This window comes from Chiloscyllium plagiosum, unplaced genomic scaffold (assembly GCF_037043375.1).
Source record: "Chiloscyllium plagiosum isolate Xiang-an unplaced genomic scaffold, Cpla_swu_hap1 HiC_scaffold_21, whole genome shotgun sequence".
Classification (NCBI taxonomy): Eukaryota; Metazoa; Chordata; class Chondrichthyes; order Orectolobiformes; family Hemiscylliidae; genus Chiloscyllium; species Chiloscyllium plagiosum.
The window spans coordinates 99,703,880-99,727,271 of NW_028270159.1; the positions used below are offsets into that span (position 1 = coordinate 99,703,880).

General features: G+C 42.2%; 1 pseudogene; it reads left to right on the plus strand.

Moving 5' to 3' along the window:
* Positions 1-391: 391 nt before the first annotated feature.
* LOC148146541 (uncharacterized) overlaps positions 392-23,392 on the plus strand; it is a 39,412-nt pseudogene continuing 16,411 nt past the window's right edge.

The following is a 23,392-nucleotide window of genomic DNA, read 5'->3' on the forward strand; positions in this document are numbered from 1 at the left end:
TAAAATGACAGATACACAACACTCAGTCGAAAACTTCATACTGTTCTTTGTTTATTTTTCTCCATATTTCAATACTAAGGCAGCATGAAACTCTTACTCGTGCCAATATGAAGTCAAGCACCTGAATTCCTTGTTCTAAAGGAGGTCATGATCTCTTCAATTTAAAAGCGTCGCTGCCAGATCTAGATGAGAAAGGGAATTCTTCTACCACATAGTCAACCTGCAGTTGCATTTAGCAGAGTAAGACGAAGTCTGAGTACACTTTTTCTTTTGCAAATTGCATGAAAGTTTAAATTCTGTACCAAAAGGGAAATTTGTATACAGTAAGGATCCTGGCAAGTGGTAAGTTTTCCAGAATGAGATATGATTGGAAGGCTGTCAAATAGCATGAATGGAGAAGCTGACGCACACTGAGACCAGCGAAAAAAATTGCAGCACAAAACTCAGATTGATGCAAGGAGTATGGAAGGTCGACTTGACTAGTCAGCGAAAGGTTGAAGTGGGTAGCGATCATCATGCGAGAGAAAATGCTGGGCAACGTGAGAAGGAGAATCGTGAATCAGAAGTAATGACATTAACACTGAGAAAAAGGTAACTACAAAGACATGAGTGAGATCTAGCAAGTGCCAATTGGAGGTGGAGACGAGCAGGGAAGATGGTGGAGCAGCAAACGCAGGAGTTTCTGGGGTTAATTCAAGAAATACAGCTGATAGTTTTGCCTATCACTTGTTTCCTGCACTGAATTAAGCATCTTTAATCTGGCCCTGTACTAATGCTGTGATTTAACACGCTCCTTGGCACCTTTCTCAACCTTTGGGCGGTTTAAGTTCTTATAGAGTCCTTCTGTTTGAACAGAAACAATCATTGCTGAGCATTATGTGATATCTTTTGAATGCCTGCTCATGTATACCCACTGATATTCCTCGCTGTCTATTTCCCCATCCAACATCAGACCAGATGTCAAACAGAAGTCGTCAATATTGATGCCTTGTTCATTTCCATAATTAAGGGGTAACGCCTGCAAATGGCTGGACACATTATCGGCTGAGAGTGAATCCATTCTCCCAATTTCCCCATCTCTGTCGTTTTTCTGTGGTGATACCACATTCCAGTGATCAGCCTTTGACAGGATTTCATTTTCTTTCAAAGTAGAAATCCCCCTAATATTAGTAGATTGACCCTTCAGTTGTGACTGTCCCATCTCTGGGCTTTTCCTTTCACCCCTTCACTTTCTTCCCAGAACAATGACAGAGATCCCCTTGCCCTCACTTCCCACTGCAGTAGAATCCACATTCACAGAATCATCTTGATCCACGTCCACCACCTGCTGCAAGTCATCATAGACTATAACAGTGCAGTACAGAAATTAAGCTCTCAATGTTGCACCGAACTATGAAACAAATCTAAAGGCCATCTAAACTGCTCTATTCCATTTTCATACACTTGCCGACGCAATGACAATTGTGGGCGGCAATGTGGCACAGTGGTTAGCATTGCTGCCTCACAGCGCTACAGACCCGGGTTCAATTCCCGCCTCAGGCGACTGACTGTGTGACGTTTGCACGTTCGCCCCGTGTTCTGCGTGGGTTCCCTGCGGGTGCTCCGGTTTCCTTCCACAGTCCAAAGATGTGCAGGTCAGGTGAATTGGCCATACTAAATTGCCTGTAGTGTTAGGTAAGGGGTAAATGTAGGGGTAGGGGTAGGGGTATTGGTGGGTTGCGTTTCGGCGGGTCGGTGTGGACGTGTTGGGCCGAATGGCCTGTTTCCATACTGTAATGTAATGTAATCTAATCCAATCCAAATGCCATTTGAGTTAACCAGGCTACTACTGTTGAAGGTTGTTTGTTCCATGCCACGACTACTCGCTGAGTAAAGAATCTACTTCTGGCAGCTGTCCTATACCATCACCTAGGAGAAAGTGAGGACTGCAGATGATGGAGATCAGAGCTGAAAATGTGTTGCTGGAAAAGCGCAGAAGTTCAGGCAGCATCTAAGGAGCAGGAGACTTGAAGGTAGGGAGGAGAGACTTGGGGGAGGGGCGTGAGAAATGCGATAGGTGAAAGGAGGTTAAGGTGAGGGTGACAGGCTGGAGTGGGGGTGGGGACGAGGAGGTCAGGAAGAAGATTGCAGGTTAGGAAAGTGGTGCTGAGTTCCAATCCTCCCACTTCCTCCAAACCAAAGGAGTAGCCATTGGGACCCGCATGGACCCCAGCTATGCCTGCCTCTTCGTAGGATATGTGGAACAGTCCATCTTCCGCAGCTCCACTGGCACCACCCCCTATCTTTTCTCCGCTACATCGATGACTGTATCGGCGCTGCCTCGTGCTCCAAAGAGGAGGTTGAACAGTTCATCCACTTTACCAACACCTTCCACCCCGACCTCAAATTTACCTGGACCGTCTCAGACTCCTCACTCCCCTTCCTCGACCTCTCCATTTCTATCTAAGGCGACCGAATCAACACGGACATTTACGATAAACTGACCGACTCCCACAGCTACCTAGATTACACCTCCTCCCATCCTGCTCCCTGTAAAAACGCCATCCCATATTCTCAATTCCTTCGTCTCCGCCGCATCTGCTCCCAGGAGGACCAGTTCCAATACCGAACCACCCAGATGGCCTCCTTCTTCAAGACCACAATTTTCCCCCAGATGTGGTCGACGATGCTCTCCACCGCATCGCCTCGACTTCCCGCTCCTCCGCCCTTGAGCCCGGCCCCTCAAATCACCACCAGGACAGAACGCCACTGGTCCTCACCTACCACTCTACCAAGGTCCATTTACACCGTATCATCCGTCGTCTTTTCCGCCACCTCAAAACGGGGCCCACCATCAAGGATATAATTCCCTCCCCTCCCCTATCAGCGTTCCGAGGAGGAAGAGCGCCTCATCTTCCGCCTAGGAACCCTCCAAACACAAGGGATGAACTCAGATTTCTCCAGTTTCCTAATTTCCCCTCCTCCCACCTTGTTTCCATCCCAACCCTCGAACTCAGCACCACCTTCCTAACCTGCAATCGTCTTCCTGACCTCTCCGCCCCCACCTCCTCTCCGGCCTATCACCCTTACCTTATCACCCTCACCTTAACCTCCTTCCACCTCTCGCTTTTCCAATGCCGCTGCCCCAAGCCCCTCCTCCCTACCTTTTATCTTAGCCTGCTTGGCACACTTTCCTCATTCCTGAAGAAGGGCTCATGCCCGAAACGTCGATTCCCCTGGCCCTTGGATGCTGCCTGTCCTGCTGCGATTTTCCAGCAACCCATTTTCATCTCTCCCATCACCTGCCAATATCAAGCTCTGTCTTTGCTGATGAAGGGCATTTGCCCGAAACTTTGATTTTCCCGTTCCTCGGATGCTGCCTGACCGGCTGTGCTTTTTTTAGTTACAATCTAATCGTGACACTTATCTCCAGCATCTGCAGTACTCATTTTCACCGTAAAACTATGTCCCCCTCATGCTAGCCATCACCATCCGAGGAAAAGTGCTCTCACTGGCGACGCTATCTAAACCTCTGCTCATCTGATATGTCTCAATGAAGTCGCTTCTCAACCTTCTCTCTAACGAAAACAGCCTCAAGTTCCTTAGCCTTTCCTCATAAGTCATTCCCTCCCGACAAGGCAACGTTCTATTGAATCTCGTCTGAACCCTTGCCAATGCTTCCACTTGCTTCTTATTGTGCATGAGATTGAGGGTGCTTTGGCGGTTTCGATCAAAAATTGTCGAGCTGATGGAAGACATTACAGGTTAACCTACAATATCCTTTGGCACTATCCACAACTCTGTCGACTTTAGTGTCATCCACAAATGTACTAACCTATTCTTCCACACCCATATCCAGGACATTTATAAAATTGGCAAAAGGCCGTGGCCTTTGAACAGATCCTTGTGTTCCACTACACTACCTGAACTCCAGGATGAACGGAGATGCACCAAGTGAATCAGCCACATTCAGGCGATTGAATTGGATTTGTAGCATGAGGAGAGAAAACCGCCAAAACGTATTGACAGATGGTGGTGGTAACTTTGAACTTCCTGCCGGCGAATGTCCTTTTATTAGAAACAGGCACTGTAATCAAAGTGAACCTTGTGATGCCAAACTGGACAAGGCAATGTGCCAAGTACTGAAAAAATTGGGATTAGAATCATTGGCGCTTGTTTATAAGTGATGCTACCACTGTGGCCAAAAGACATGATTTTGCTGTGCTGTACTATTCAAAAAATCAATCACAACATGAAAAATGGAAATAAAACAGGTTGAACATTAGCAAGAAAACTGAAAGCTGAATGCTATCTCCTGCTCGAATTGCACTGAAGTCCGTTCCCTTCTCTCCAGTAAGATTATCAACCTCAAGCTTTTCCTATGTAATTCGAGTACCTCCATTTAAAACTCGAATTAGAGGAATAAATGAGGCATAACATACACAATGGATCAAAAACGTCAATACTCAGCACTCTTTGAGGGTGTACAGCAACACCAAAAAAAAACTGAACAGTTCTAAAATGACATTCTGTTTGATTCAAAATAACAAAATGTATCAGTACATGATATAAGACTTGCTGGAAAAAGAAAAAATAAATTGCAGTGTGGAGAAGGTATAATCCAGGACTATTTGAATTTTACACAGTGCAGCCAAGTCCTGGTGGTGAAATCGTGGTCCGGAATATGGCGCGCGAGGCAGTCAGAGCCTGTGCAGATAATTCATGGAACCGGGCCCCGGGGCAGAGGCCAGGGTAAGGAGGCAGCTAGGCTTTCAGTTCTGATACCTGGATTTCATGGACTCAGTCAAACCAACTGTAATTTGTTTACTTTTTCAAGACATTTTTATTTATACGCTTACGTTTATTCTGTATCCTGAATTAAAGTTTGTATTGCTTTGTTAAACGTTATGTTTACACTGTCAATTTGTAACAAGCAGTTCAGAATCTATACCTAAGTTGGCACCAAATTGGTGACATTATCACCTTTTAAATGCACATGGCAGTGCATGTGAAAATAAAGGTCATTCTACTCTATTTTGATATTATATGCAGAAATAACAGAACTCTAACAAACATAAGATCCAATCCGGCTACACTAAAACGCATCCTGAACTAACAACTTGTGCAGTTTACCTCCAGATAATGTCTTTTTGAAAATTAGGAAATATTTTCCTGTTCTGTCGGCGACTGTTCACAAGTGTTACATCGTTCCAATGAACAGAACAACTGCATGTACATGACATCGGGTTCAGATGTTCACGAAGAATACTCAGTACATACAAGTGCATAATCGTTGTTCAAACAGTTATACACAGATTGACATAATAATTACGAGAAAGATGTCTGACTCATCAAAGGAAATTGAAAGCATTACACAGGGAACATGTCTGACCATGTAAACCCAACCTGTTTCTCCGATTGGACGATTATCGGGAACTTGAGCTACTTAAGCTGACTCAACTTCCTGAACATGCCCTTAGCCCAAGTAAATGAAACGTCTGAGAGATAACACCTTGTCTGCAACATCTGAAATTCAAGGAGAACATATTTCTTATTGGTATGCATACACTTCACAATGGGAGCAAAGAACTGTCCAAATTAAGTCATCAAAATACTTATTTTCTTTATAGTTTAACGATTTCAGTCTGTTAGATTATTCTAGTCCTGACCTCCACTTTCAAAATCAGAGTTTAATGCAAAATGTAATGATCTCATGTTCTTTGCCTTTCTTTATCTGCGCATCGTCATTGATGTCTCATCATCACGAATATTAAATAAACCTCGCTGTCGTTTCAAGTTCGTGCATGAACAGGATTGCAATTTGCTTTGCCCTCTCATTTGCATTCGTTAATTTTCTTAACTGTTTACTCTACTATTCAACTCAGTCAAAATGCTGTTTTGCGCATCAAATACAGCAAATCAGTAAACCGGTTTTCAAATTCTCCAGTGATTCATACAGTCTGACATGTAACACAGCAAAACTTTAAAATATTTCAACTAGATTGGTCGTGATGGGGACCAAATATCTCACCGCGGCCTACGGTGTTCTGGCACAATTCTAACACTAGCATATAACCAACAATGCAGAAAATTTCCAATGTCTAACTTTTACACAAAACAGAACAAATCCAACATAACCAATTACTGCAAATCAGCCTCCTCTTGATCATCAGTGAAATGATATAAAATGTCATCAACAATGCAACCAAGCAACAGAATTTAAATGACAGTGTGAAGAAGATGTAATCCGGGAATATTTGAATGTTTGAACGACACCCACTTTAGCTTCCACCAGGACCAATCAGTTCCTAACCTCACAACCATTTTTGTTCAAATATGGCAAATGGAGTTAAATTCCAGTACTGTGGTAACATCAGCCCTTGAAATCAAGGCTGCATTCGACCAGGAGAGGCATTAGGGTCCTCTATTATAGCTGGAATCAATGGTTATTAGGAGGAAACATCTCCAGTGATTGAAAACTTACCTCGTACAGATGATTATAGTCATATTCATTGGCGGTCCCACCTCCATGTCATCCATGCAGAAATTCCTCAGGGAAGTGTCCAAGGCCAAAGAAGCATCAGTTGCTCAGAAGTGAGGATGCTCGCTGGTGCCTGCACAGTTTTTAAGACAATTCACGAGTCCTCGCATGCTGAAACAGTCCATGGTCAAATGCAATGAGACCGGGACAATACCGAGGGCTGGGCTGACAAATGACAGGCAACATTTGCGCAACACAAATGCCAGACTCTGATGATCAGTGCCAAAAAGTTTGGTATTGGAAACTTACAGCCAGTCTGGCAGCATCCGTGGAGTAGGAAAGTCGACGATACAAGCATAAAATCTTCATCATGAATGTGAGGGGGGGAAACGAAACTGAAAGATCGATGGGAGTGATGCACTGGAGGTCACGTTGCTGAAAATGCAATAGGTCGCAGAAGCTGGTTGGGTTGGTGTGTCAGGTTGGAGCATTGGGTGTAGGGGTGGGGTGAGAAGGATGGCGTGCAGGTATGTCAGTTGAAAATGGCAGTACCAACATGGAGTGGTGAATTTTGGGATAAGGTGGAGGAGGACAGCTGAGGAAAAAGATGAAATTGACATTCCTCCTATGTGACCGGAGGGTCGCAAGGTGGACGATAATGCATTCTTTCTTCAGTCGTCGGGTGGCTGGAATTTGGCAGAGGAGGAGGCCAGGGACTTGCATGCCCTTGGCACGGTGGAACATGGAGTGAAACCTTTCGGTCACAGGACAGTGGATTTGATTAGTGTGTGTCCCCGAGATCTTTTCTGAAGCGTTCCGCAATTTAGTGTCCCGTCTCCAAAATGTAGTGGAGATCACATTGAGAACAACGGACGCAGTCAATTACATGTGTTTTTGTACAGGAAAATCTGCCTTGAATGAAGAAGAACCCTTTGGGCCTAGGATGGCGATGAGAGCTGCAGTTTTAGGCACAGGCTGTACAAATTTTGTGGTGTTAAGTGAAGGCGCCAAGAGTGGAGGATGGGTTGGTGGGGGCGTAGACACAACAAGGGAGTTGTGGTGGGAATGATCTGTGTGGACCACAGACATGGGAATGGAGGCACATATATTCCTGGCGGTTGTGTCCGTTTGTCGGTTGTAAATGATGGAGGATAATACACTCTATCGGGAGGTTGGTCTTTAGAAAGTGAGGATTGGGGCTTCTGTCCTTATTGCGATTGGAGGAGTGGGGTACAAGCTCGGAGTTGTGCGGTGAGGAGCTGATGTGCTGAATGGTAATGTTGATACGTCGAGGATGGAAATCGGTTCCTTGAAGAAGGAGGCCATCTGGGATCTTTTATGGTGGAATCGGACTAACTAATGTTAGCTTAAAAGATATATAAACTCTCAATGTGTTCATCCAGATATTGCGAACCAACCTGCTTAAATATGTAATTCTGTACCTCTCGAGGAGTTGGTAATTGAGCGCAGATGTTCTGGAACCGAGGTTGGGATCTAGCTCTATATCACAGGAAGCCTGAAACTATATCCATTTCAACAACAAACTCGCCCATTAACTCCCTAATAATATATTTCATATTCATATCTTACTTATTCCACGTGTATCTGCCGACAAAGTCAGGGCAAAGCAATATAAAATAGCAGGTGTTACACCATAGCTTTCCCCATTCGAGCTCTCAATTTAAAATCTGACCACTGAGTGGATATTGCGTCTCTCCAGTGTAAGATCCAGAAACAAAATCAATCAACATCTCACAGCATTTCAGATATTTTACTATGTTTTTGTTTCGATTCCGAAGTTTCATTGAACTCCAAAAATCTGCGATTCATCACTTCCCTGCTCATGACATTGCCAAAACGGTCTGAATATTTTTTTAAGACAGAATGTCGACAGGAATCAGCAACATCGTAAGAATGGAGACTTGTACTGACAGACTCAGCGGTTAGCAGTTTAACGGGCAAACTTCAGTGTCCCGATCATGTTCAATCAAATGTAACATTGTTAGTCTGAAATATGTGAAGTTTCATACCGTCAGTCCAACGCTTAAATTTGTCAATAGTCTCAATCATTTAAAAAGTCGTGCCCACACCCATGTTTTCTATATACCCTAAATTTGTTTTGCTTAGACTATTTAACAGTGCTCTTAAAGTAACAGTATTTTAACAGTATTTCGTTCTGACCCCGATTTTAGGCAATGCAACAACTACTGAGTGCAATGCTATCAAGTTCAGAATTGGGGAGACGTTCGAGTTTGCACAGGCAGCACTGTCACAGATGGTTTTCTGCAGTGAACGGTGCAGTGAACAGTGCTGCTGGATTTCGATGTATGTCCATTTTGGCGAATGTCAAAAGTTCAAGGAAATTTGGTGGGCTGAAGTTGATGAGAATCATGATGAACCTATCGAAGTGCTTACAAATTACGGAAGTGAGCGACAACGGGAGCGAGTGAGAGATGCAAGCTGTATGATTTTCCGTTGGCCACATATTGGCAGTTGTCTTCTGGAAGGTGGTCACTTATGATCGGAGTAAAGAGAGGTTAAAGAGGTCCAAAAATATTCCACCATCTTGTCCGCACTGGATCTGAGTGCAAGGCTATGGTTTCAATCCAGGCCAGTCGCTGTCTGTGAGTCCTCACAGAAGAAGATCGATCTTCCATCTGTGGTGGTAATCGTGGTTACGTTGCATCCCAGGCTGCTGTGATAACAAGCTTACAGTGCTTTGAACTCGTCGAGTTGTGATGTATTATTGTCCGCAATTCTGTTCAACTTCTCTTTGTATTCTGTTGTGCATGAAAGTCTTGGCTCAAATGACGGTGTCCAGATTAATGTGTACTTATGAAGGGCTTACTTGGATTTTCTGAACAAATCAAGATTACTCGACCTGTTCACCTCTGACGTGGAATTCAGTTGGGACAGGAACTTTCATTTCTGTCCATGTTGTGCACATTGCAAACATTCAGATTCCCATCTTCAGCACACAGTCTTCTGTACGCTTACGCTGTGAGTGACGGTGCTGGCATATTTGCTTAGTTTGGACACACTAAGTGCTTGAACAGAGCAAAGTCCACTTATTCTAGGTAGTCCCGCAATCGCCATCCATTGCCCAGATCAATACTGCACTCCTTTCTATATTAAATCCTCTCATGCCAATTCCTTCTTGCCAGCTGGGGGGAGCGGGACACACCCTGCGATCGAATGTTCAAAAATGCGAACGTTAAATGGATGGGTTCGCCACCTTTGATGGTGGTATATCTCTGGTCAAGAAAGTTCAGACCTTTGGTGGGAACAGGAGACATTAGGTTTGCCTGGTTTAAATCACCAACAAGAAGGGAAAAGACCTCCAAGTATTCTAACTTAAGATGGTTTGGAACATTGTACACTTCGTCTGGTGCATTCTTCAGTTCCGTGTACAGTGGGAGATAGACTACTTTCAGGATAGCAGAGGAGAAATCGTGCAGTAAGTCGTAGGGATGACAGTTTACTGTAAGATATTATTGATCCAGACAGTAGTAATTCATCAGCATCGCCACATCTGAGCACTAGAATGACTAGAATGCATAACTAACTGGGCGATGCTCTGCTCAAGGACACCAATCCCTCCATTCAATAAATTAAGAAGCACTCATGTAGAAATGCCTCGTCAGGTGCAACAGGAGTGAGGCATGTCTCTGGAAAACAGAGTGCCCAGCAGTCTGTAAATTCCCTTTGGAAGATACGTCTAAATTTAAGGTCATCCATCTTGCATTCAATAGCTTCTATGCTTTAGAGGTATATATTCGGGCAGGGGGATTTGAACCCTCGTAGATTAAACCTCACTGGAAATACAGCACATCTCCCAGGTTTCCTGCACAGCAGTTCCAGCTTATCGATCCGGGTGTGCTTGAGCGAAGCCTGCTATTCTTGGAGATATGTGATTGGTTCCTGGGCTCCCTTCATTACCCTGAGCATTCGAGGGCGTACTGCGACCTGTTCAATCGACATCCACGATGCGGGGTCACTGTGTTTCTTGTTCCCATGATGGCTGAGATTCGTTTCCAAGTTTCTGTGAGTTCGGATCTGCCAGTGTCGGCAAGCCAAGGAGGTCCAATTGGCTCTAGTGAGTGAGTCTCGTACATGATGCTTCACGAGGTCTTGCCGTCGTCTAGTCGGCTTGGTATTTGTCACCATGGGGTCAGTTCTTGCTCCCAGGCTAATTGAAGCTCAGTTCTGGGTTTTCACATGTGGGCTGGGTTTGCGGGGAGGTGGTCGGCCTTTTTCCTTGGCTGCGCTTGAGATTGGCGAGATTGCTTTCGAGACTCGTCAGCCGTAACATCTTGAGAACTGAAAGAAGTTGTAAGCGAACGTTGTTAGTAATTCTATTAGACTTGACATTAAGGTTTAAAGAGCAAATTGAATTAAAACGTGGAAATGCAAGGTCTGCTATCGACCTCTCGCAAAATGCCACCATGCTCCAGTGAAACCTTGAATATGGTTTATTTTTGTGTAATATTATGTGCAATTTAGTCATGGTGGCGTAAGTGGAGGCGTTATAGAATTTCTTTCTCGCTGATTTCTTTTGAAGGTCGTCAGACAAGGAGACCAATTTCAGTGTGTGTGCTGAGGGTTGTAATTAAATTCCGTTCCTGTCTGAAGCAAAATCAAGAAATGGAATAATAGCTTCCGAAATGAACAGGATTTTACAAAGAGAAACGTGAAGGAGCCATTGTTTCCTACTCTGTGTCTCTTTATTTCATTATTAAGAACCGACAAGAATTAGATGAAGAGAACTCTCTTATACTTGAATATTCTTGGCAATAGTGCGACCACTTTTACCGTGAGCTGCTGCTTTGATCTTGGCGATGTGGCTACTACATTCAGGCTTGAAACTCAAAAATTAAACGAGGATTGATCAGGCAATATAATCATTTTCCTTTGCATCAATTGAACTTTTGGCCAGTGAGATCGTTATTAGTCACAGTCTATACCAATTGACGTTGAGAACAAAACTTTAATTCAGCTGGAAAGAAAGCAACGTGTGGTGCCCAATGCATTTGTCGCACATTCCATGTTGATGAGGTCAGGTAAGTATACGAAATTAATTTTCAATGAGTATTTCAAACTTGAGGGTGTCAACACGTCGACGTGTGTTGTTTTTGCCCAGTACAGACACAGTTGGCCGAAGAACCTTTTGTGTGTTATCTTTCATTTTTGTCACCCTGGCTCTGAACTAGCAGGAAATTATTATGTACGGTCAATATTTGTTGGGTCACACTGTCTATGGTATGTCCCACATATTCCAACTGAAATAAGATTAATATCAGCGAAATCTTTGCTTCGCATGTAATATCATTCGTTGGCTAACACCAACATGGGCACTGATCGACCTTAGTTCATGAAAAAGCAATGGCTATTTCATGGAAGACATATCATTGTTTCAGAAGTTTACATTGTCTACCGATTTTAGGACTCCATCAACTCCAAGAACACAAACATCAGAGCTATCTGTTGACCACTGTTTTGGGCTGATCGGCACTGCCAATTTTTTAATCCATTCAATGTGAAATCAGCAGAGGCTGCTGGTTTCAAAACCATGATCTGGAAGAGGGAAGAATGTTAAATGACTCAATGCATACTTCAAAAATTTCAGTTTGCTATGGTTTTATAACGCAAATGTGTTTTATATTTCAACACACATCTTTAAAAAAAACTTAGGTTGAATATTTTTGTCACAACACATGAAACAGTAGCATTTGTAGAAAGTCCAACAAATAATCAATCAAATATGAAGCAAACCTAGTTTCCAAACTCTGCGTTTACTCTTAATTATTGTCTGCAAATTGGGGTGACTTGAGGATCTCATTGCCAAAGTGACTGAGTCTTGTTCTCAGGACTATTCCTTTGATGACCATGTTGCCTGAGTTTGTTTTCGGCATCCAACTAAAACGTTGAAAATATATTTAAATTAGTACCTGAACAGGTAAAGTTTGAAGGGTTTGGAAGTGGGGCTGTGGGTTGGGACTAGTGTAGTAATGAATTCTGTTCGGCATAGACTAGTTGAACAAAATAGTCTGCTTCCATGCTGTCTGACTCAATATTGTATGATGACATGCAGTGACATCAGAGTGAGAGATGCGAAATAGTGATTCTCTTGCCTGATAATATTAACAAAAATCATGCACCCGATGGAATTATCAAATCGAATTCGCATGAGGAGTGGTTGGCACTCGCTAATGGTGAAGTCCTGTTGAACATGACAACAAAAACAGTACTGGATGACCTAAATATGAATGCAGAATCCTTAGTCCTCAGATGGAAGGATCTTATTCAGGCTGTTGGACCGAGGCTAGTGTTGGATGGCAAGTTTCATCTTGGAGGGTTTCTCAGGTTGGTTTTCATCCCACTTCTTTGCGGAAGTGTGCACATTTCATGTGAGAAATACTTTTGCTTTCCGTTACCTTTATTGCAACTACAATGACCACACTTTCCGGAAAGGCATGTGTAATCGTTTCCTGCCCTTCCATAAGGAACGATTTTGACATTATTTCTACGTGTTTTCTGTTATCAATTGTCTTTAATTACCGTCCTCTACTTCTGTCAATGGAGATCGTTTCACGATTTATATTCAATCTAACAACACGATGTATTTCTTTGAACTTTTAGTGATTTTGCGATCATCCAGTGACAACAGAACCAGAACTACATCAAAATTGCATCGAAATAATCATCAGTTACCTTCATCTTAGCTTGATTCACTGAGCATTTTACGTTAATTTTGCTAAATTCGAAGCGTTGTGTATTCCATGAGCTATGATCTCAATCCGGCATGCCAAATCAAATAATCTCAATGCTGGTATAACTCGCAATCAGAAAGTAGAGCGTTCCTGTGAACTTTCCATAAACTGAAATGGCGAAAAGCGAAGAAACATTAATTGAATAGGGGAAAATGTGCATTTTTGGATTTATTTCATTTCGCAACAAGAGGCATGAATGTAGGTTTTCTGGAAAAGTGACGTTGTGTGAAGTGAACTTTTGAAAAGTGGGGATACCTGTATGTATAACCCCTTTTATCTTTTTAACTGCTTCCTTTTCGAAGTAACATGTTAATTGTATTATTTTACGAATTTGTCCCACAAAAATGACTCGCAACACACTTTTTTGAAATTAATCTGCATTTGCTCTGATATCCATCTGGTATTCGTGAACGCCCTGCGGCATTTCATACAGATTTCGCTTTTACCGTCATGTCATTTTTTGAGATAGGGCTCTGGATAGTTAAGTACAACCGTCAATGCATCTCAGAGAGGACAGAAGTCAAAGCACTGACTTTGGAAAATTCAACTCAGACAGAAAGTGGTAGAGTCACGGAGGGATACAGCACTTAAAAAGACCCTTTGGTCCAACTCGACCATTCCCACCAGCTATCCGAACCTAATCGGGTCTCAATTGTCATCACTTGGCTCTTATCCCTCCAAATAATCGATATGCATGTACCCATCCAGATGGCTTTAAATGCTGCAATTTACCAGCCTCCAACACTTCCCCTGACAATTCATTCTATTAATCCAGCAGCCTCTGCGTGAAAAAAAAACGTTGCCTTTTCGATCCCTTTCGTCTGTTTCTTCTGTCAACCTCAACCTACGTCCTATAGTTCTGGACTTCCCAGAACTATTTATCCTATCCATACCGCTCATGATTTTACAAACATCTATAACGTCACCCCTTAGCTCCGACATTCCAGCGAAAACAGCCCCAGCTTATTCAGCCTTCTCCTTACAGCTCACATCCTCCAATCATGACAACATCCTGTGAAGTGCTACTGAACTCTTTTAAATTTCACAACATCCTTCCGCGAGGAAGGAGACCAGAATTGCACACAACGTTCCAAAAGGGACCCAATCATTTTCCTGTACAGGCGCAAGTGACCTCCCAACTCAAATAGTTCGTACTCGGACCGATAAAGGAAAGCATATTAAGTGCATTCTTCACTATCCGATCCTCCTGCGACTATACCTTCAAATAACTAAGAACTGCACTGCTAAGTCGCTTTGTTTAGCTGCGCTCCACATGATCTTACTACTTAGTGTGTAAGCCCTGATCCGATTTGCTTTTCCAAAATGCAGCAACTCGTATGTAAGTAAATTAAACCCAACCTGCCTCTTCTCAGCCTATTAGCCCATCTGATCACGGTCCCGTTATGCTTCTTCGCTGTCCACTACGCCTCCAACGTTGGTGTCATTTGCAACGTGCTAACTGTACCTCCTATGTTCACATCAAAATCATTTGTATGAATAACAAAAAGCATTTGATGCACGACCCGTTGTTGTGGCACTACACTGGTCACATGTCTTCAGTCTGAAAAGCATGCCTCCACCACCAGCCTCTTCTTTCTATCATAAAGACAGTTCTGTACCCAAACGGTAGTTCTCGCTTCACTCTCTGAAATCTAATCGCATTAAGCATTCCCCCATGAGGAACATTGTTATACGCCTTACTAAAGTCCGGAAAGATGACATCTACCACTGTGTACTCATCAATTGTCTCTGTTAGTTTTTCAAAAATCTGAATCAAATTCGTGAGATATGATCTCCGACGCACAAAGCCATGTTGCCGATCGCCCAGTCAGCACTTGGCTTTCCAAATACATGTAAATCCTGTTGCTCGGAATATCCTCCAATAACATGCACAGCGCTGATGTAAGGCTCGCTCAAACAATACTTACATCGGAAATAACATTATCATTCATCGCATTTCATTAGATCCCTAGCACTCTTCTAAGTTCCTGTTCACGTTGATTCAGTACTTTTAATCCAGATACCCAACTGTAACTGCACGTTGTTTTCAAGCTTTCTTCTCAATATCAGTTTCCATTTAGACATTACGTAAATAGCATTACAGCTGTGATTCATACCTCTTTCCCCCTTCCAATCGAAGTCATTTGTTTTGAGTATTCTGCACAGGACTGAGTTTGAGGTCACTGGACAAGACTTTGCCTGACCAAGACAGTATCGTTTTTTGCACCAGATTCTGCAGTGTCCAAATCAAGCCCTTGGGGTAGTATCCGAATGGCGAGGAATTGCTGGTCTGAATTGTACTGATGAAATAACCAGATATGTTACGGAAAAGTCCGAAGTGAATCAGTTAAAACAAAAGTATTGTGTACAGTTCATCATAAAACTTCCTTATCTGTTTTCATTGTGTTTGAGATAATTTATGTGGGCCCAATGTATAGTGACGCCACACTGTTTCATTTTGGTAATATCTGAAATGTTGTTTCCCGTGCGTGTTTTTCTCTCAGTCACTCTGCACTTCAATCTCTCAATCAAATTGGTTTCGTCTGTTCGTGCCGAACAACAAAGGAACATTCATTCAATATTTTCATTGTGGTTCCTTCCCTGACTGTTCCTAGTTCCACATATGCTGTTTCTCATTTGCCTTCCATTTGGTGGCACGGTGGCTCCGTTGTTACCCAGTTTTACAGACTCAGAGAACCGTGATCGATTTCAGCCTCGGGCGACTGTCTGTGTGATGTTTGCACATTCGCCTTGTGTTTACATTAGTTTCCTCCCACAGTCCAAATATGTTGAGTTTATGTGGATTGGACATAGGAATGCTGCATGGCAGTAATCGGCTTGTGTGTAAGAGTGAGTGGGATGCTCTTCAGAGCTATGGTATGGACTCGACGTGCTGAATTCCTTGCTTCCATGCTGAAGATATTCTATGATGAGCGCCACATCTCGATGACACTTCAATTGTCTCAGAGTTCTTGGTAATACGAATTCTCTGCCTGGCTCTGTGATCCAGCATTGTCGTGCACACAGACACACATGAGGTTAATGTGACAGTAGAAATAACAACAAATACGCTTATTATCCCTCGGGGCTTGAATGTTAGCGACATTGCAAGCAAAATATTCAAGAGATGAACGGTAAACAAAAAAGAGATGAACGTGAACGATATCCACCTGTTGCAGCTTCCATACGTATTATAGATAATCAGAAAAAATAGGACCCGATTGTTCAGAAGAAGTGGCAAACACATATCTGGACAGAAAGTGTTGGAGATTTTCAGAAGTACTTTCTGCCAACGGCTGTTGACTCGATGTCATGTGATAATTTAAGTCGAAGAACCATTTTTTGTGAATGTTAAGCAAATTGATTACTATAATGGGAGAAAGGTAGAAATATTGAGTTTCACAAGACATCAGCCATGGTACATCTGGCCGAGATCTGTCTTCTGCTCCTGGTGCATTCTCTTGCCTTTTTGTCACGACCTGAGGTACATTGCGAGATGAGATTTTTTTGTCAAAATAACATTGTTCATTCATGCAGTGCAGTTTGTAGAATATGCAACTTCTCGCAAATTGCATGGGTAATAAAGAAATTAAATGTCATAAATCGTTGAATAATTCTGCATCAAATGGGCTCGCTTTGCCTTAGGTTAGATGTGAGCTATTGAAACCTTGTTAGAGTTGCACTCCTTTGAACATTTGGAGAGCATTCTGTCGTACTCCTACCTGTGCTGGTAGGCAGTGAGCAAACTTGGAGCTGCAATATTCCGAGTCACTGACGGCAGTTATCGAAATATGTGACAGGCTTTTGTCGAGATTGCATTATTTAATTCATTCCAATTAATGCCGTTTGAAGTGTGACCTTGACAGAAACATATTATTTGCTTTCCACGTGGGAGATTCAGTAATAAACATGTCATTAAGCGGCATAAATAATGTACTGCATGAATGTTTCTTGCAACTTCCTAGCTAAAACTTGGACTTCTTTCCAAGTCTTGCTTCACAAGTGCATTGACTTTTCCTGGCTTGAGGCGAACTGTTTTTCTCTGTAGTCATTGCCAATGTCCACACTTAAGAAACTTGAAGCTTGTATAAAGTTCGACCTGCTTCTGTGGTGTGTCATCATAAATCAGAACAAGTCACACGGATTGCCGTCAATGACATCATACAGTTTTAATGATTGAAGTCCAAAAGAAAAATGACCACGTTATTTGGTAGGCTCAATGGAATATTTTATCTGCTGTGTCTCAATTAACTGTGGCATTGCATTCAAACCGATCTCTGTTGAGGCTAAAGCTCAAGTTAGTTAACTCACTCTGCATTATTCAGATTCTGAAGGGACCTGTAATAATGTCAAGGCTAATTATTGCAACTGCTATCGAGAAGTGTATAAGAAATACTAGTCTTGTCTTGACATGTATATGATTATCAGAAACTTTAGACACGTTAGTTTTCTGTTTTTGCATGAATAATGAAACAGTCATTTCTTTTATTTTCCAAGGTTATGTTATCCTTTGAAAAATGAGAGGTCATAACGGCAGATTTGCCGAAGAGTCTGCATTAATAAGGGAAGGTGAGCACTAATTTCCCGCAGTACATATTTTCTTTTCTATTCGGTTTTACCTGTAACAGTCATAGGTTGTAACAACCAGGAGAGTTGGGAACTCCAGTAAAACGTCCTCTGAATTTCTTTTCAGATCTTCTCTGTGGATGTCGTTGCCTCCTGCCTGTAAGAATCTGTCTTGGTCTTAACTTTTTTTTTGCCAGGGTGTGATTATTGAATCTTATTCTATAAGAAAAGAAAATTAAAAATAGCTACTGTATCGGGTCTGATAAGTTTTCCAATAGGCTATTCTAAGTTCTGCTTTCATTTGGAATGTCTTAACTGCCATGCTTAAATAAGTTCTCTTTTGCTTAAGGTTGATTGGTTTGACCAGCTGCATCATACATTAAACATCCACTCACATCTGCCTTTGAAATAAAAAAAAAGTTAGGGTTCAGGCTACATTCTTTAAATACTTTGAGTGAAGCTGGTCATTTTCATAACTTATGCGTTGCACTCAGGAAAGATATCTGCATCTAACGGATAACAATATTTAGAAATCTAAACTGACTGTAATTGGAATTTCAGCAATAACACGGTTGTGCTTGTTTTCCACAGAAAGTCAATAATCGTTTCGTTCATATTCGTGGCGAGCTTATTCTTTTTTCATGTTTTAAAAAACCTCAGAGAGCATCACAACACTTGTTAGAGAAGATCAGCCACAGATGCAAATATTTTACAAACGATAACCAGATTCATGGGGAAATACCTCATTATTCTGTGGGATAGTTATGCCAGGGTCAGGCAGACAACAGCATACCAGGAATTTGGCGAAAACAGTAACGTGGAGGAGTTTATCACAACAGGATAATGCTGAAATGTGTTGCTGGAACAGCGCAGCAGATCAGGCAGCATCCAGGGAACAGGAAAACCGACGTTCCGGGCATAAGTCCTTCTTCAGGAAGGGCTTATGCCCGAAATGTCTATTCTCCTGTTCCCTGGATGCTGCCTGACCTACTGCGCTGTTCCAGCAACACATTTAAGCTCTGATCTCCAGCATCTGCAGACCTCACTTTTTCCGCAACAGGATAATGACAGGGGAAATAAAGCGGACATGATTGAATCAGACTGAGAGAGGGAATGATGGAAAAACAAAGTCAAACCCTGGCACTAACTGCAAACAGATAGAGAGATACAATTAAGTATGAAGTGGTGAATGAAAGAAAGAAGACTGAAAGGAAGAAGAAAGAACGAACGAAACAAAGAAAGAACGAGAAATGGACAAGCACAAAGATCAGCAAACACGATCGTGGACAGAATGACGTAAAAAAAAACAATTTTTTCATCACTCTGTCTGGATTTCTTGTTCAGAATAATTTTAACCCAAACAGAAGGAAGTCGGTTTTGCATGGGATAAACTGATTTTTGTGATGGTAAACCGCTACAATATTTTGGGTTCATGGCATAAAATGTTTTTTTCCATGCAAACGCGAGAGACGATTTGAGGCTCAGTGATTCACGAACAAGTTAAAACATAATGAAGGTACTGTAGTTAATAACTGAGCGAGTGGAGACAATGATGTCCATGTATGTCTGTGCCTTGGGCCAGATTAAAACAAAATGGGTTCAGCAAACTCCTGATAAAATTCCCTATTAGTGTTCGCACGTGCTAGTCAACATTCCTTTTGGTGATTTCTGGAAAGGCATCATGACACGTTTCCTGATGTTCTAAGATACGTACAAGAAGCTTCACTTTCGTTGTTCACCGCTCTGGCCCCAGCCGGTGATTCAGTTGACTACAAGTGAAGCACAGTGTTCAGCTCTGGTCATCATATCACTTTCTTAGAAAACTGTGAAGAGTGATGTGCAACTCCGACCCCAAAAACAACTGCACTTGACAATAATTTTCTTATTTATTCATTCGACATGTATCAAATAGAATGAAATGTGAGTATTGTGCAGAGACATGAACATTCTGAATATTAAATAATTGAAACAACGTGCACAGTTCTGGACCGCAAACCTCTTTTCCACAAAGGCATGAGGGGATGCACATTGTCTCTTATCTTCAGACACAGCGCAAGAGGTTCACAGTGCACAGCCAGATTCTCAGCATGACTCATCGCCATGCCCACATTTTGCACCTCTAAATATATTAGATAGACGATACTCTGAAAGCGCTGCTCTCCCTAGATTTTAGTTCAGCCATATGTGGAATACTGGATGCGTTGTTCATGTCAGACTGCAACAAAACATAAAGTCATATGTTACAGGGGTGAGTTTCCAAGTTGAATACTGAACTGACTACTTCATGTAAGGTCTGTGATCACGGTGAAGGGCGTTTTTTTTTCAGAATGGCGAACTGTGACTCTTGGTATTCCACAGGAATCAGTGCTGTGACGTCTGCTGTTCGTGATCTATGTGGGTGATTTGAAAGGAAATGTAGCTCGTGTAATTAGTAAGTTTTTAGACCATATAAAGGTTGCTGGATTCGCGGTTACTGAGGGGGATTGTCAGCGGACGCAGCAGTATGTAACTCACTTGGAGACATGGGATCAAAAATGGTGGATTGAATTTAACCGGAACAACTGTGAGGTGATTTATTTTGCCAATGTACGCGCAGATGGAAATTATAGAATCATGGCAGAAACGTTCAGGTATTGATTTTTTGACTGTACTGAATGTGAAGGTCCACAGATCGTTGAACATGACAGCACGAGAAGCTGGCTTATCAAAAAGAGACAATTGCACACCTCCCCTCATTGCAACGGGCGCTGGACAAGGATAGCAGTTTTATCGATATTTAATAAGGCCATACTCGCAACACCGAATAGAGTTTTGGTCACCAAACAAGCAAACGTATGTGGATGCGCTGGAAAGTGTACAGTTTTTAAAAATAGAATCCCTAAAGTGTGGAAACAGGCCTTTCGGCTGACAAAGTCCACACTCCATCTAGGAAGAGTATCCCACACAGTTCTTCTGCCTTTCAGTATGCATTTTACAGACTTTTATGCACCCAACATACACAATCCTAAGAAGTATGGGCAATTATTTTGGCCAATTCGTCTAAACTGCAGATCCTAATACTCTGGGAGTAAACTGGAGCACCTGGAGAAAAACCAGACAGACAGACGCCCGAGACTGCAATGGAAGCCAGAGCCCTGGCGCTGTGAAGCAGCAGTGCTAACTACTGAGTCACCGCACCGTTCACCACTAAGTCATCGTCCTGCCCCACTTACTGGTACATTTCCTGTTTGGGGGTTTGAGCCGTAAAGAAAGTGTGGATAGGGAAGGGTTGCTTTCACGGGTGCGCAGGAAGTTGAGGAGTGACCTACTATGTTTTTACAAATTTGTGACTGACATTGGTAGAGTGGAAAGGATGAGGCTTGTGCCCAGCAAAAGGGGTCAGTTACGATAAAAAATAAACACTGGTTCAAGGTGCCGCGGCGCACATTAAGGAGAGGTGTGTGAAACACATTTTTTTTGTGTTGAACGGGTGGTGAGTGCCTGGAATGCGTTGTCGGAGGAGGTTCTGGTGGAAGCAGATATAATACTAGTATTCTACAAGCACGATGACGACGAAATTTTCAGAACGGAAAGACTGGCTTAGGTTTCCTGCAACCGAGAAGAATTTTATTGTGAAAGACCAAAATGTGGAGACACATGTCAATAAGTCAAAAGTGCCTGTTTCCTTGGTGCATTGTTCTTTGTTCTTTGTTACAGAGTTATAGAGGATTACAGAATAGAAACAACAAAGCAGCGACTTTCGCTTATAACTAACTTTACAAATTTTGCTTTTGACCCTTCGACCAATGTCTTTGCATTGCAAGTACAGTTCTAAATATTTATGAAATACTAAGAGAGTTCTGGACACTTACAGTCATCGAGTTATACATTTCCATCAACATTGCCGTTAAAAATCCTGAGAAGTCTCCTGAAACTTCTCTCCCGTTACTGTAAGTCCATGTGCATGGTAATTCAACCGTCCGTCTCGGGGAAAGTTGTCTTCCCTTCCATGCCATCCATCTCGCTCTTAAATCTACATACGGCAATCACGTTCCCTTTGTCTCAAGGAAACAATCCTGTCTGCTCTTCTTTACGTAAGTTAGACAGATAGCAGTATGCACAATAAACATTTCTGCTTTCAATTTGCTTGTTTTGCTGACACATGGATCAATGTGTGTTTTTTTCCCGGTTTTTCATACATCTTTCACAGATAATCATAAGTACACCATGCACCAAACATTTTCAGTAAATGTTGTGTCAACCAGATTTGCAAGATAGTTTGTAACTGAGTTCTCAGCAGTCTTCATTATTGTATGACCTAGACAGGAATATTTCCTGATTGGTGATGCCAGTGACCTCTTCCTTTTTCGCAGTTTTGTTCTTCCCTCCTTTCTTCCTCGAGTTATTTACAAGTTAAAACATCGTGATAAAAATGATAGCAACACTAAAATATATACGATACAAAATACCTGTCATGTGCCCCGGCACACACAGGCAAATAGCAGCACACATTCACTTGATCAACGTCAGAATTCTTGGACAGTCTTAACAGTGACACGCATGAGAATTCTTAAAGGCTTAGATTTCAACCCGTAATAGCACACAGAAGTATTTTGACATAGATCCCACATTCAAACCACTACAAGTCAAAACCAGAGGTGCTGCCACCTACCTGAACAGACCGACGCATATAAATATCAAGAAAACTTCACGGACGTTGCACTGATGATGTTATCTGTTATGGTTATGAAACCTTTGCATGACAATCCAACGTGACGGGGAGTTAATCTACAACCACGTTCACGTATTACTTTCGATGTGGTTGAACAAATGGAAAGGTGACTATGCATTAATGATTCTACAACAAAGTCTAATACCTTTAAACTTCACAAATCCGGAATATCAGCAATTTTGCATTAACATAACATGCAAGAACTCAAGTGGAGACGTATACAATGATGCTAGATTAGAATGAAATTATAGTTTCTTGGAAGGAGAAGAATATAAATGGAAAGATCGGAACAGAATGTGAAATTAAAAGGTAAGGGCACAACATTAGTTTCAGGGGCGAGTGGCAAGGAAATAAAAGCGATACATATTCAGGAAAGCAGTAATTACAGTCTTCTGGTGCGGTGCAGATATCAATTGAAAGAGGAAAATGTCGATGGAAGCGTGAAGTGTCATTCAAAGAGGAATGAGAATTAAAATGGATAATGCGACACATTTTGTATCATGTCTTTCAAAATCACTTGATATTCCAGAGGAATACCCGGATATAAAACTACTGGTGAAGAGGTATTATCCACAGATCCCCGGAATCAAGTTGCACAGAGAGATCCCCGATCTTCAGTTGCATACTGTTGCGGCAGCTCCTGGTCAGATGTGGCACATTGTGGTCGTCCATTGACCTAAATATGGCTGCAGTAACAGAATTAAATACCCGATGCTCAGCTAGCTGAGGCAATTTGTTAGCACAATGGCTGCTCTGACGTAGAGTAATTTCAAGGTAGCAGTGTCTACTTTGAACAAAGTCTCTTACGATCTTATTAACAGGTATTTCTGCAAACAACAATACCTGCAGATGCATGCAGGACACAGTTTTACAAGAGATATGTGA